The following is a 14467-nucleotide window of genomic DNA, read 5'->3' as shown; positions in this document are numbered from 1 at the left end:
AAAATAAATTTCATTTAAAAGTATATAATTATTTTGTGAGTATTCTTTTTTCCTTCCAAATGCCAAAAGGTGTACTCTATATTTTAATGAAAATCCTGCTTGTTTAAAGTATTGGAGCAATTTTATGAATCAGTAAAACTGAGCCATGTCAGCAGTGTGGGAGAATATGTTTAATAAATTTGCCATGTCACTAAGAAAAATTTTGAAAGATTAAGGAAGGGTAACCTTTGCTTTTTTAAAGAAAAAGACAACTGGTTTGCTGCACACTTAGATATAAAATCTGATTGGCTAAATTAGTGCTGTGATATGAGGAAAGATGTCAGGAGAATAACAGTTAATCTTTAAGTGAAAACGTTGTTTGATCTGGGGTTGCTCACCTTGGCTGCCCATTAGAAACCCCCAGGAGCATTTAAACTTCCGGATGCCCAGGTTGCCCAAGAACAATTACAGCAGAATCTCTGGGAGATTATCAGTATTTTTAAAATTTCTCAGTAGTTCTAATGGGTAGCCAGGATTGAAGACCAATGAGCTACATGACTTGAGTTTAAGAAGAGGTGTATAGAGAGCATTAAAGTTCGGGGCCATCATCTAACAGACGGAAAGGCCAAACATTTTTCTGTATCATTCTTAGCATGGTCTGAGGATCATCAGCATTGTCTTCACTTGGGAGCATGTTAGAAATGCAGACCCTCAGGTCCCCACCCCAGGTCTGCCCAAGAAGATTCTGCATTTGAACAAGTGCAGGTGATCCCTATGCACTTCAGAGATTGAGAAGCTCTGTTGGAGGTGGTATCAGGGCAAAGGTTGATCTTGATATACCTGCCCTTTTTCTTCTATCTCTGATTTTCTGTCTTAAGTCAAGACATTTTCACACAGGGCTGGAAAATGAAACTAGTACTGTGTGCTCATGTCAGCAGGTTGATAAGTAGAGATGATTTTCTGATCGAGAGCACATGTGAAGGAAACAGCCATCACTATCACCATCACCATCAAATTCTCTCTACTGTGGGGAAAGAGAAAGGAGCTCAAACAATGGTCACCAGGCTGAAGGCCATAATATCCTGGGTCAGAAAATCACCCTATTTCCTAGCTATGTTGCAAATGCCAATAAAAGGTTGAGCTTTTTTGGCCTAACTTTCTGAGAAATGGACTATGTGGGGCCTTTTTATAGGGAGTGACCTGAAAGGATTTTGTTGTCTATCCTGCCCCGGAAGAACCCTCTTCTTAAACACTTTGTCTTGCTGTCTCACCCTCCAGCAATTTTGATTTTTGCAGTTGTGAAGCAGTGGCAAGACCACAGTGATGCATGGAGACCTGAATCCAGGTCTGCTACTAGCTGTGTGAATTTGGGCATGTTATTTGAAGCCCCTGGATCTCAGTTTTCTTCCCTTTCTTCTTTCCTACTGGTGGATCTCTCCAGGAGGCCTCATTCTCTTCCTTGTGGTGGTCCTCCTACTTATCAGGACAGGGCTTCTCGCTCCTCCCCCTGGCCTTGGCCTGAAGGGTTTGCTGGTGTCCCTTCTCTCTAGCTTCTTTGGGATGTTTGAGGCAGGGTAGTGGGAGTAGAGTGGGGGCAGCCAGCCTTCCTTATAGATGTGGACCAGGGTTCTCAGCACGTAGGGGAGCAAGGAGGCGGGTGTCCTGACTAAAAATCCCAAAAACCAGTTGCAGTGATGTCAGATGATCTGGCAGCTGTCAACAAGCTGACTTCATTCATGTGTTACAATTGCAGAGAATTCTGCCCCCATGTTCTCGCTGAGGCTGAGGCTGAGGCTGAGGCTGGTGTCAGACCAGCTTCCCTCAGCATCTCTGAGGTTTCCCCTGTAAATTCAGGGAATTTTTGTACTGATTATTCCTTAGCAAGGAGCATTTGTCTCTGCTGGCTCAGGAGTGCTTTTAGGTATGTGCGATCAGCCTTCTATATCCACAGGTTCCATACTTGGTTTCAATTTCAACCCACAATAGGTAGAAAATATTTGAAAAAAAATTCCAGAAAGTTCCAAAAAGCAAAACTTGAATTTGCTTCATTGGCAACTATTTATATAGGACTACTTTGTATTTACAACGATTTACATAGCATTTACATTCTGTTAGGCATTACATGTAATCTAGAGATGACAATTTCCCCCACAATATCTACAATAATATCTAACAGCATCTTGAGCAAGAGTTTGGAAAATACTGATCCAGACATACCAAAAGGCATAAGACTATTTTTATAATCTTAGAATAAAAATCGACAGGACAATCTATTTTTAAAAGTCCTTGTACATACCTAGCAGACACTGTTTTCTCCTATTACAAGGAAACTGAATTTTCTCTGCCTGAATTTTTCAAAATTGCATTTGGAGTAGAATAAACAAATACAAATTATTTTCTCTTCCTGGAGCATAATCATAAAACATTATTCTTCAAAAATAATGTCTCACCATGGAGACTGTCAGTTTAACCTGTTATTTCACTGGCTGTTTCTGATTTACCTCCCTCCCTCCCTCTACACGATGCTTCCCAGATGGTGCTAGTGGTAAAGAACCCGCCTGTCAATGCAGGAGATATTTTGTAAGAGGTGTGGGTTCAATCCCTGGGTCGGGAAGATCCCCTGGAGGAAAGCCTGGCAACCCACTCCAGTATTCTTGCCTGGAGAATCCTGTGGAAAGAAGCCTGGTGGGCTACAGTCCTTGGGGTTGCAAAGAGTCAGATACGACTGAGCGACTAACACTTCACTACCTCTACATAGGCTTCCCTGGTGGCTCATTTAGTAAAGAATCTGTCTGCAATGTGGGAGACCCATGTTCAGTTCCTGGGTTGGGAAGATCCCCTGGAGAAGAGAATGGCTACCCACTCCAGTATTCTTGCCTGGAGAATTCCATGGACAGAAGAGCCTGGTGGGCTACAATCCATGAAGTTGCAGAGTCAGATATGACTGAGCAAGTAACGCCTTCACTTTTACTATCACTACATGATTCATCTATATAATTGGCTATTATGGGTTATCTTTTGAGAAACTACATCAAAACACTTCTTTTAAAGATGTGTTCTCTCCAGAGTGCTCAGGGCTGGTGCGCTGGGATGACCCTGAGGGATGGGATGGGGAGGGAGGTGGGAAGGAGGGTCAGGATGGGGAACACATGTACACCTATGGCTGATTCATATGAATGTATGGCAGAAACCATCACAATATTGTAAAGTAATTAGCCTCCAATGAAAAAAATGTTAAAAAAAAAAGATGTGTTCTCTCATGCCAGTCATGTAATGGGTTGAACTGTGCACCCCTCCCCACAGATATACTGAAGTCCTAAATAGTACCTCAGGATGTGACCTTCTTTGGAGACAGTCTTTACACAGATAATAAAGTTAAATTAAGGTAAAATTAAGGTGAACCCTAACTCAATATGGGGCTCAGTGGTAAAGAATCCATCTGCAATGCAGGAGTCGTAGGAGACACAGGTTCAATCCCTAGGTTGGTAAGATCCCCGAGCAGAGGGAATGGCAACCGACTCCATTATTCTTGCTTGGAGAATCCCATGAACAGAGGAGCCTGGTGGGTTACAGTCCATGGGGCTGCAAAGAATCGGACACAACTGAAGTGACTGAACACACACATGCTAATCCAACATGCTGGTGTTCTTTTTTAAAAATTTTATTTTTAATTGGAGGATAAGTGCTTTATAATATTGTTATGATTTCTGCCATACATCAGCATGAATCAGCCATAGGTATACACATGTCCCCTCTTGAACCCTCCCATCTCCTACCCCATCCCACCTCTCTAGTTTGTTTCAGGGCTTTTAGACCCACACATGCAGGGAGAATGCTGTGTGAACATGGAAGTGGTCATCTGCTAGTCAAGCAGGGAGGCCCAGAACAGATCCTTTCCTAACAACTCAGGATCCAACCCTGTTGACACTTTTCATTTTGGACTTCTAGCCTTTGATTACTGCCCTCCCCACCCACGGAGAAGGCAATGGCACCCCACTCCAGTACTCTTGCTTGGTAAATCCCATGGACGGAGGAGCCTGGTGGGCTGCAGTCCATGGGGTCGCTAAGAGTCGGACATGACTGAGCGACTTCACTTTCACTTTTCACCTTCATGCATTGGAGAAGGAAATGGCAACCCACTCCAGTGTTCTTGCCTGGAGAATCCCAGGGACGGGGGAGCCTGGTGGGCTGCCCTCTATGGGGTTACACAGAGTCATTCGGACATGACTGAAGCGACTTAGCAGCAGCAGCAGCTCCCCACCCAACCCCTCAACTCCTGCCCCAGGGTTGTGTTACTTTGTTTCAGCAGCCCTAGTAAAATACAACATCTAGTGATCATAAGTGAGCTCTGTGTTGTCTGCTCTAAAATGCTGCTCCTCTGGTCCCTAAATTGGATGTTTTGCATGGTGGTCCCTAATATAATAATGATTGCTGGTGTTTATTGGGTGCTATGCCAGCACAGTTCTACGAGGTACATATGTAGTAATTTATTGAATCCTCACAAAACCTGTGAGGCTGATGCTGTTGTTTTTCCCATCTTATGAGTAAGAACAAGGGATGGAGGTTAGTAACCTGTCCCAGGTGGCACAAGTTAGCAAATAGCAGAGCCTGGATTTGAGCTGGTACTCTGGGTTTTGACTGTGTATATGTAATTCCTACATTATGCCACTTTTCACTGTAGCCAGGTGTGGGATTTAGAAAATATACAGAAAGGATTTTGCAAAAAGAGGGGCAGGATAAGAGCGAAGATTCCTTATAGGTTTTGTGGATCCGATGGTTGAATCAAGAAGGCATCTGCTTGCTGCTCTCTAGCGTCCCCTGCCGACAAGGGGAGAGAAAAGGTGGTCTGAACCGGAAATGCAAAGAGATTGGGAAGACACTCGTGGGGATGCTGACGGTGGGGAGGGATTGAGCAGGAATCCCCATACCCTCTCCGCGGGGTAGTACGGTTCTTGGAGGAGCTAGCAAATGGAGGCTGGCTAGTAGACCCGGGAAGGTGTTCTTGTCGTCCTAGCTGGAGTGCCTCTGATGGACTTCGCGGGATCCTCCCTACGCTGTCCTGTGCGACCAATTGGCCAGTCCTTCAGAGGCGTGGGCTTCTGCTGCTCCTTAAAAAGCGGATTTCCTTCCCTGGATAAGTCGTAGCCCCGCCCCTCTCTCCCAGGCCCCAAATGGCCCTCTGGACTTGGGAGCTCCGACTTTCAGCTTCAGAGTTCCTTTCAACTTTAGAATTCTTAGCAGCACGAACTGTGCCTCAGCCGCGGCTAGGACTCCTTAGAACACGAGCGTGTCAGAGCTGGGAGTCATCCTCAGGAATCCCTGCCTCTCTCATTTTAAGGTAAGAACAGGCATTTCAAGCTGTGCTATGGTGTCCTGGGAGCTGTAGGTACAGCCCAGATCCAGGTTATGCGTTTCCGCCCCGGTTTCATGAGCTTTGGCTGTTGAGCTGCCCTAATCTGCAGAGAGCCGTCTGGCCAAGGGGTGCCCCTCACCCAGGAGGTTATTTCCCTCTCCCCTTCCCCACCCCCACAAACTCACGCCTGTAGCCACTGATGGCAGATGAGGGGATCCAGATGGTCTGCGTCTTTCTGCTCCCAGGTGGAACCAACTGGTACTTACGCTCCAGGTGGGATGGGGCTGAAGCTCCAGCAGAGACCACGTTCTTGTTTAGCTTTTTTCCTCTGCTCCCCTCACTCTTTTTCCTGAGAGCAGCTCCTCAAACTATTATTTATCTTGAGTCTCTGTCTTAGACTCTGCTTTTAGGGAATCTGACTTACAAAATACTTGCTGAATAAATTAATGAAGACCCAAGATATTCTTTGTGGGCTTTGCCAGTAGCTCAGACGGTAAAGAATCTGCCTGCAACGTTAGAGACCTGGGTTCAATCCCTGGGTGGGGAAGATCCCCTGGAGAAGGAAATGGCTACCCACTCAAGTATTCTTGCCTGGAGAATTCCATGGACAGAGGAGCCTGGTGGGCTACAGTCCATGGCTCGCAAAGAGACACAATGGGGTGACTAACACACACACACACACACACACACAATCTTTGGGGTGTAAGAACTGACAGTGCATATACTTCATCTTTTTAGCTGGATGGGGTACAGTCCAGAGGGGTCACAAAGAGTCAGAAACCACTGAATGTGCCCTTGTGCGAACTTGCTTCAGCTTTGGCCGCTTGTGCTTATATTTAGAAGGTAATTTAGGCAAAAGAATTAACTTTATAGGCTTACAATGATCTAATCCAGGTGGATACAGATTTTTCTGGTGCTAGATTATTAACTGTAGGTCATTTGTTTAAAAAAGAATAGTAGGATTATACCATTTAAAATGAGTTCTTTGGTTTGAGCACTTTTATTTGTTCTGTCTCAGTTTGGAGCTGGAGTTGTCAATAATGGATTTGCTTGCACAATTGACCATTTTCCCTGAAGTTGTCATTTTCTCTTCTACACTCCTTGAGGTACAGTCTGTATCATCTTGTTCATCTTTGTGTTGTTGTCAAGTGTTTTTTTTTTTCTTTTTTTAATTGGTGTATAGTTGATTTACAATGTTATGTTTCAGGTATACAGAAGAGTGATTTAATTATACATATACATATATTCACTTTTTCAGATTATTTTCTCATGTAGGTTATCACAGAATATTGGATAGAATTCCTTGTGTTACATGGTAGGTCCTTGTTGGTTATCTATCTTGGTTGGTTATTGGTTATCTATCTATAGAAGTATGTGTATGTTAACACAAACTCCTTATTAATCTCCCTCCCCTACCACTGTTTTTCCTTTGGTAACCATAATATTGTTTTTGATATTTGTAAATATGTTTCTGCTTTATGAATAAGTTCATTTGTATCATTTAAAAAAATTAGATTCCACATGTATAATATATGATATTTGTCTTTGTCTGAATTATTTTACTTAGTTTGATAATCTTTAGGTCCATCCATGTTGCTACAAATGGCATTATTTTATTCTTTTTATGACTGAGTAATATTCCCTTGTATGTATGTACCATATCTTTATCCATTCCTCTGTTGATGGATATTTAGGCTGCCTCCGTGTCCTGGCTGTTGTGAATAGTGCTGCCGTGAACACTTGGGTGCATCTATTTTTTTGAATTATGATTTTCTCTGGATATAGGGCTTCCCTGGTGGCTCAGATGGTATAGAATCTGCCTGCAATGCGGGAGACCTGGGTTTGATTTCTCAGTAGGGAAGATCTGCTGGAGAAGGGATAGGCTACCCACTCCAGTATTCTTTGGCTTCCCTGGTAGCTCAGAGGGTAAGGAATCCGCCTGCAATATAGGAGACCTGGGTTCGATCCTGGGTTGGGAAGATCCCTAGAGAAGGGAAAGGTTACCCACTCCAGTATTCTGGCCTGGAGAATTCCATGGACTGTATAGTCCATAAGGTTGCAAAGTCAGACATGACTGAGCAACTTTCACTGGATATATACCCAGGAGTGGGGTTGCTGGATCATATGATAGCTCAATTTTTTAGTTTTCTAAGGAACTTCCATGCTTACAGTTGTTGTTGTTCAGTTGCTAAGTCGCGTCTGACTCTGCGACTCCATGGACTGCAGCATGCCAGGCTCCTCTGTCCTCCAGTGTTTCCCAGAGTTTTCTCAAATTCATGTCCATTGAGGCAGTGATGCTATCTAAACATCTCATCCTCTGCCTGACCTCTTCTCCTTTGCTTTCAGTCTTTTCCAGCATCAGGTCTTTTCCAATGAATCAGCTCTTCGAATCAAGTGGCCAAAATATTGAAGCTTCAAGTTCACATTCAGTCCTTCCAATGAATATTCAGGATTGATTTCCTTTAGGATTGACTGGATTGACCTCTTTGCAGTCAAAGGGTCTCTCAAGAGTCTTTTCCATCATCACAATTCGAAAGCATCAATTCTTTGGTGCTCACCCTTCTTTATGGTCCAACTCTCATATATGTACATGACTACTGGAAAAATTGTAGCTTTGACTATATTGACCTTTGCTGGCAAAGTGATGTCTCTGCTTTTTAACATGCTATCTAGTTTTGTCATCACTTTCCTTCCAAGGAGCAAGCATCTTTTAATTTCATGGCTACGGTCACCATCTGCAGTGATTTTGGAGCCCAAGAAAATAAAATCTGTCACTGCTTCCAGTTTTCCCCTTCTATTTTCCATGAAGTAATGGGGCCAGATACCATGATCTTAGTTTTTTTCAATGTTGAGGTTCAAGCCAGCATTTTCACTCTCATCTTTCACCCTCATCAAGGGTCTCTTTAGTTCCTCTTCACTTTCTGCCATTAGAGTGGTATCATCTGTATATCTGAGGTTGTTGGTATTTCTCTCAGCAGTCTTGATTCCAGCTTGTGATTAATTCTGTCTGACATTTTGTATGATGTACTCTGCATATAAGTTAAGTGAGCAAGGTGACAATAAATAGCCTTGTCATACTCCTTTCCTAATTTTGAGCCAGTGAATTGTTCCATGTCCAATTCTGACTGTTGCTCTTTGACCCATATACAGGTTTCTCAGGAGATAGTTAAGGTGGTCTGGTGTTCCCATCTCTTTTAGAATTTTCTGCAGTTTTTTGTGATCCACACAAAGACTTTAGCATAGTCAAGGAAGCAGAGTGGGTGTTTCTCTGGAATTCCCTTGTTTTTATCATATGACCCAAGGAATATTGGCAATTTGATCTTTGGTTCCTCTGCCTTTTCTAAGTCTAGCTTGTATATCTGGAAGTTCTAGGCTCATCTATTGCTGAAGCCTAACTTGAAGGATTTTGAGCATAACCTTGCTTGCATGTGAAATGAGAGCAATTATATGGTAATTTGAACATTCTTTGGCCTTGCCCTTCTTTGGGACTGAAATAAAACTTACCTTTTCCAGTCCTGTGGCCACTGCTGCGTTTTCCAAATTTGCTGACATATTGAGTGCAGCACTTTAACAGCATCACCTTTTAGGATTTAAATAGCTCAGCTGGAATTCCGACACCTCCACTATCTTTGTAGTAATGCTCCCTAAGGCCCTCTTGACTTCAGGATGTCTGGTTCTAAAAGAGTGACCACATAATTTTGCTTATCTGGGTCATTGAGACCTATTTTTTGTATTCTTCTGTGTATTGTTGCCACGTCTTAATCTCTTCTGCTTCTGTTAGGTGCTTACCGTTTCTTCATAGTGACTGTACCAGTTTACGTTCCTGCCAATAATGTGGGAGGGTTCCCTTTTCTCTACACTCTCTTCAGCACTTATTGTTTACAGATTTTTTGATGATGGCCATTCTGACTGGTGGGCTTCCCAGGTGGTGCAGTGCTAAAGAATCCTCTTGCCAGTGCAGGAGACGCAAGAGATAGCGGTTTGATTCCTGAGTCAGGAAAATCCTCTGGAGTAGGAAATGGCTACCCACTCCAGCATTCCTGTGTGGAAAATTCCATGGACAGAGGAGCCTGGCAGGGTACCGTCCATGGAATTGCAAGGAGTGGGACACGACTGAGCATAGCATGTGTAGCACATTCTGACTGGTGTGAGGTAATACCTCACATTAGTTTTGACTTGCATTTATCTAATTAGTGATGTTCACCATCTTTTCATGTGCTTTTTGGTCATCTATATGTCTTTGGAGAAATGTCTATTTAGATTTTCTGCCTAATTTTTAATTGGGTTGTTTGTTTTTTTTGATATAGAGCTGCATGAGCTGTTTATAGATTTTGGAGATTAATCCCTTGTCAATTGCTTGCAAATATTTTCTCCATTCCATGGATTGTCTTTTTGTTTATGATTTCCTTTGCTGTGCAGAAGTTTTTGAGTTTAATTAGGTCTCATTTGTCTGTTTTTGTTTTATTTTAATTACTCTGGGAGCTGGATCAATAAAAATCTTGCTGTGGTTTATGTCAAAGACTGTTCTGCCTATGTTTTCTTCTAAGAGGTTTACAGTATCCAGCCTCACATTTATGTCTTTGATCCATTTTGAAATTATCTTTGTGCATGCTGTTAGGGAGTGTTCTAATTTCATTGTTTTACATGTAGCTGTCCAGGTTTGCCAGCACCACTTATTGAAGATGCTGTCTTTTCTTTGTTATATATTCTTGCCTCTTTTGTTATAGATTAGGTGGCCCTGTGTAGGTTTATCTCTATGCCATCTATCTTTGTTCCATTAATGTATATATATATTTCTATTTTTGTGCCAGTATACTGTTTTGATTACTGTGGCTTTGTGGTATATTCTGAAGTCAAGGAGCCTGATTCCTCCAGCTCCATTCTTTCTAAAGATTGCTTTTGCTATTCGGGATCTTTTGTTTGTCTATACAAAGTGTAAAATTTTTTGTTCTAGTTCTGGAGAAAATGCCCTTAGTAATTTGATAGAGATTTCATTAAATCTATAAATTGCTTTGGGTATTATAGTCATTTTCACTGTATTGATTCTTCCAATCCAAGAACATGGTGTATCTCTCCATCTGTTTGTATCATCTTTGATTTGTTTCACCAGTGTCTTAAAGTTTTCTGAGTATTGGTCTTTTGCCTCCATGGGTAGGTTTATTCATAGGCATTTTACTCTTTTTGATGTGATGGTAAATGGGATTGTTTCCTTAATTTTTCTTTCCTTTCATTGTTAGTGTATAGAAATGCAAGGGATCCTCTGTGTTAATTTTGTACCCTGCGGCTTTACTGAATTCATTGATGAACTCTAGTAGTTTTCTGGCAGCATCTTTAAGATTTTCTATGTTTATTATGTTATCTGCAAATGGTGACAATTTAACTTTTTCAATTTTGTTTCTTTTTTTCTTCTTTGATTGCTATGTCTAGGCCTTCTGAAATTATGTTGAATAAAAGTCATAAGAATGGACATCCTTATTTTGTTTCTGAGCTTAGAGGAAATACTTTGTTTTTCACCATTGACAATAATGTTTGCTATGGGTTTGTCGTATATGGCCTTTGTGATTTTGATATATATTCCCATTGTGCCCACTTTCTGGAGATTTTTTTTTATTATAAATAGGTGTAGAATTTTGTCAAAAGGTTTTTTTGCATCATTGAGGTGATTATATGGTTTTTATTCTTTAGTTTGTCAAGGTGGAGTATCACATTGATTTTACATATATTGAAGAATCCTTGCTTCCCTGGGATAAATCCCATTTGATCATGGTGTATGATCTGTTTAAAGTGTTGTTAGATTCAGTTTGCAAGTATTTTGTTGAATATTTTTATGTCTGTGTTAATCAGTGACATTGGCCTGTAGTTTTCTTTTGTTTTTGTGTGGTATCTTTATCTGGTTTTAGTATTAGGATTATAGTGAACTCGTAGAATGAGTTTGGGAGTATTCTTTCCTCTGCAATTTTTGGGAAGGGTTTTAGAAGGATAGGTGCTAACTCTTCTCTAAATATTTGATAAAATTTTCCTGTGAGGCCATCTGGTCTTGGACTTTTATTTGTTGGGAGCTTTTAAATCACAGTTTCAATTTCAGTACTTGTGACTGGTCTGTTCATATTTTCTATTTCTTCCTGGTTCAGTCTTGGGAGATTGAACCTTTCTAAGAATTTGTTCATTTCTTCTAGGTTATCTATTTTACTGGCATATAGTTACTTGTAGTCTCTTATGAACTTTTATATCTGTGGTGTCAGTGTAACTTTTTTCATTTCTGATTTTATTGATTTGAGCCCTCTCCTTGTTTTTTTTTTTCTTGATGAGTCTTTCTAAAGGTTTATCAAATTTGTTTATCTTCTCAAGGAAACAGCTTTTAGTTTCATTGATCTTTACTATTGTTGTATTCATCTCTATTTCATTTATTTCTGTCCTGATCTTTATAATTTTTTCCTTCTACTTTGGGTTTTGTTTTGTTTTTCTTTCTGTAGGTGCTTTAGATGGAGAAGGCAATGGCACCCCACTCCAGTACTCTTGCCTGGAAAATCCCATGGATGGAGGAGCCTGGTAGGCTACAGTCCATGGGGTCGCTAAGAGTCGGACGTGACTGAGCGACTTCACTTTCACTTTTCCCTTTCATGCACTGGAGAAGGAAATGGCAATCCACTCCAGTATTCTTGCCTAGAGAATCCCAGGGATGGTGGAGCCTGGTGGGCTGCCATCTATGGGGTCCCACAGAGTCAGACACGACTGAAGCGACTTAGCAGCAGTAGCAGTTGCTTTAGAAGTAAGGTTAGATTGTTTATTTGTGACTTGTTTTCTGAGGTAAGATTGTTTTGCTGTTAACTTTCCTCTTAGAACTGCTTTTGTGTACTCAGTCGCTTCAGGCATGTCCAACTCTTTCCAACCCTCTGGAGTATAGCCCACCAGGCTCCTCTGTCCATGGGATTCTCCAGGCAAGAATACTGGAGTGGGTTGCCATACGCTCCTCCAGGGAATCTTCCTAACTCAGGGATCAAACCTGGGTTTCCTACATCTCCTGCAATGCAGGCTGATTCTTACCACTGAACCACTAGGCTTTCGATCATTGTGCTTTCATATTCATTTGTCTGTAGGTATTTTTTCATTTCCTCTTTGATTTCTTCGGTGAGCCATTGATTGTTTAGTAACATACTGTTTAGCCTCCACATGTTTGTTTTTTACAGTTTTGTTTCTGTGTAATTGATTTCTAATTTCATAGCTTTGTGGACAGAAAAGATGCTTGATATGATTTCAATTTCTTATATTTACTAAGGGTTGCTTTGTGGCCCAGTACATGCTCTATCCTGGAGAACGTTTCATGCGTACTTGAAAAGAAAGTATATTTCGTTTTCAGATGGAATGTCCTATAAATATCAATTAAGTCTATCTGGTCTAATGTGTCTTTTAAGGTTTGTGTTTCCTAATTAATTTTCTGTCTGGATGATCTGTCCATTGATGAAAGTGGGGTGTTAAAATCCTCCACGATTATTTTGTTACTGTCAATTTCTCTTTTTATGGCTGCTAGCATTTGCCTTATATACTGTAGTGCTGGCTGTGTATGATGCATATATATTTACAATTGCTGTATCTTTTCTTGGATTGATCACTGGATCATTATGTAGTGTCCTCCTTTGTCTCTTGCAACAGTCCTTTAAAGTTTATTTGTCTGATATGAGATTTATTACTCTGTTTCTTTTGATTTCCATTTTCCTCTTTCCAGGAAGAAATGGAATGGAATACCTTTTTCCATCCCCTCACTTTCAGTCTGTATGTGTCCCTAGGTCTGAAGTGGGTCTCTTGAAGACAGAGTATATAAGGATCTTATTTTTGCATCCATTTAGCCTGTCTGTTGGAGAAGGCAGTGGCAACCCACTCCAGTCCTCTTGCCTGGAAAATCCCATGGATGGAGGAGCCTGGTAGGCTGCAGTCCATGGGGTCACTAGGAGTCGGACACTACTGAGCGATTTCACTTTCACGCGTCGGAGAAGGAAATGGCAACCCACTCCAGTGTTCTTGCTTGGAGAATCCCGGGGACGGCGGAGCCTGGTGGGCGGCCGTCTCTGGAGTCGCACAGAGTCAGACACAACTGAGGCGACTTAGCAGCAGCAGCAGCAGCAGCCTGTCTGTATCTTTTGTTTGGAGCATTTATTCCATTTACATTTAAACTAATTATCAATATATGTTGCCATCTTTTTAATTATTTTGGATTTGTTTTTGTAGATCTTATTTCTTCCTCTCGTGTTGTCTTCACTTGTGATTTGATGGCTGTCTTTAGTGTATTTGGATTGCTTTCTCTTTTTTGTGTCTGTATCTACTGTTTTTTGGTTTGCTTTTCCCATGCAGTTTTGATATAGCTGTCTCTCTATATACACATGGAGAAGGAAATGACAACTCACTCCAGTATTCTCGCCTGGAGGATCTCCATGGACAGAGGCGTCTGGTGGGCTACAGTCCATGGGGTTGCAAAGAGCCGGACACAACTGAGCGACTAAGCACATATATACACAAGATTTTTTAGGTTGCTGGCATGTTAATTTCAAATGCATTTCCACCATCCTGCATTTGTACTCTCCTCATAATGGCTGGTCTTGATATATTTGTGTGTGGATGATTTCCTACCTTTACTGTATGCTTGCCTTCCCACGTGAGCTTTCCATTCATAATTTACTAGTTTCTAATTGTGGCCATTTCTTCTCTGCCTAGAGACATTCCTTTAGCATTTGTTGTAAAGCTGGTTTGGTGATGCTGAATTCTATTAGCTTTTGCCTATTTGCAAAGCTTTTGATTTCTCCATCAAATGACAGTTTGCTGAGTATAGAGTATTCTTGGTTGAAGGTTTTCCCCTTTCATCACTTCAGAAATATTGTGCCACTCCCTTCTGGCCTACAGAGTTTCTGCTGAAAAATCAGCTGATAACCTTACAGGGATTCCTTTGTATGTTATGTTACTTTCACTTATTGCTTTTAATATTTTTTCTTTATTTTTTGTCAGTTTGATTACTGTGTGTCTCAGTGTGTTCTTCCTTGGGACTTTCCTGTATGGAATGAGACTCTGAGCTTCCTGGATTGGGTTGAATGTTTCCTTTGTCATGTTAGGGAATTTTTCTGCTATTATGTCTTCACATATTTTCTC

General features: G+C 41.3%; 2 long non-coding RNA genes across 2 annotated transcripts in view; both read left to right on the top strand.

The window, feature by feature from the left end:
* The first annotated feature begins 2737 nt into the window (after positions 1-2737).
* The window catches only part of LOC145541876 (uncharacterized), a 93201-nt gene continuing 81471 nt past the window's right edge, over positions 2738-14467 (top strand). The window contains exon 1 of the long non-coding RNA XR_014079383.1: positions 2738-2927. This is a non-coding gene — a long non-coding RNA (uncharacterized LOC145541876). The remainder of the gene's footprint in view (positions 2928-14467) is intronic.
* LOC145541877 (uncharacterized) overlaps positions 5129-14467 on the top strand; it is a 45879-nt gene continuing 36540 nt past the window's right edge. The window contains exon 1 of the long non-coding RNA XR_014079384.1: positions 5129-5317. This is a non-coding gene — a long non-coding RNA (uncharacterized LOC145541877). The remainder of the gene's footprint in view (positions 5318-14467) is intronic.

The sequence above is a fragment of the Giraffa tippelskirchi genome, chromosome 3, assembly GCF_054371585.1.
Source record: "Giraffa tippelskirchi isolate mGirTip1 chromosome 3, T2T-mGirTip1v1.2.pri, whole genome shotgun sequence".
Lineage (NCBI taxonomy): Eukaryota > Metazoa > Chordata > Mammalia > Artiodactyla > Giraffidae > Giraffa > Giraffa tippelskirchi.
The sequence above is the reverse complement of the archived record's forward strand: the minus strand, read 5'-3'. Positions and strand labels throughout refer to the sequence as shown.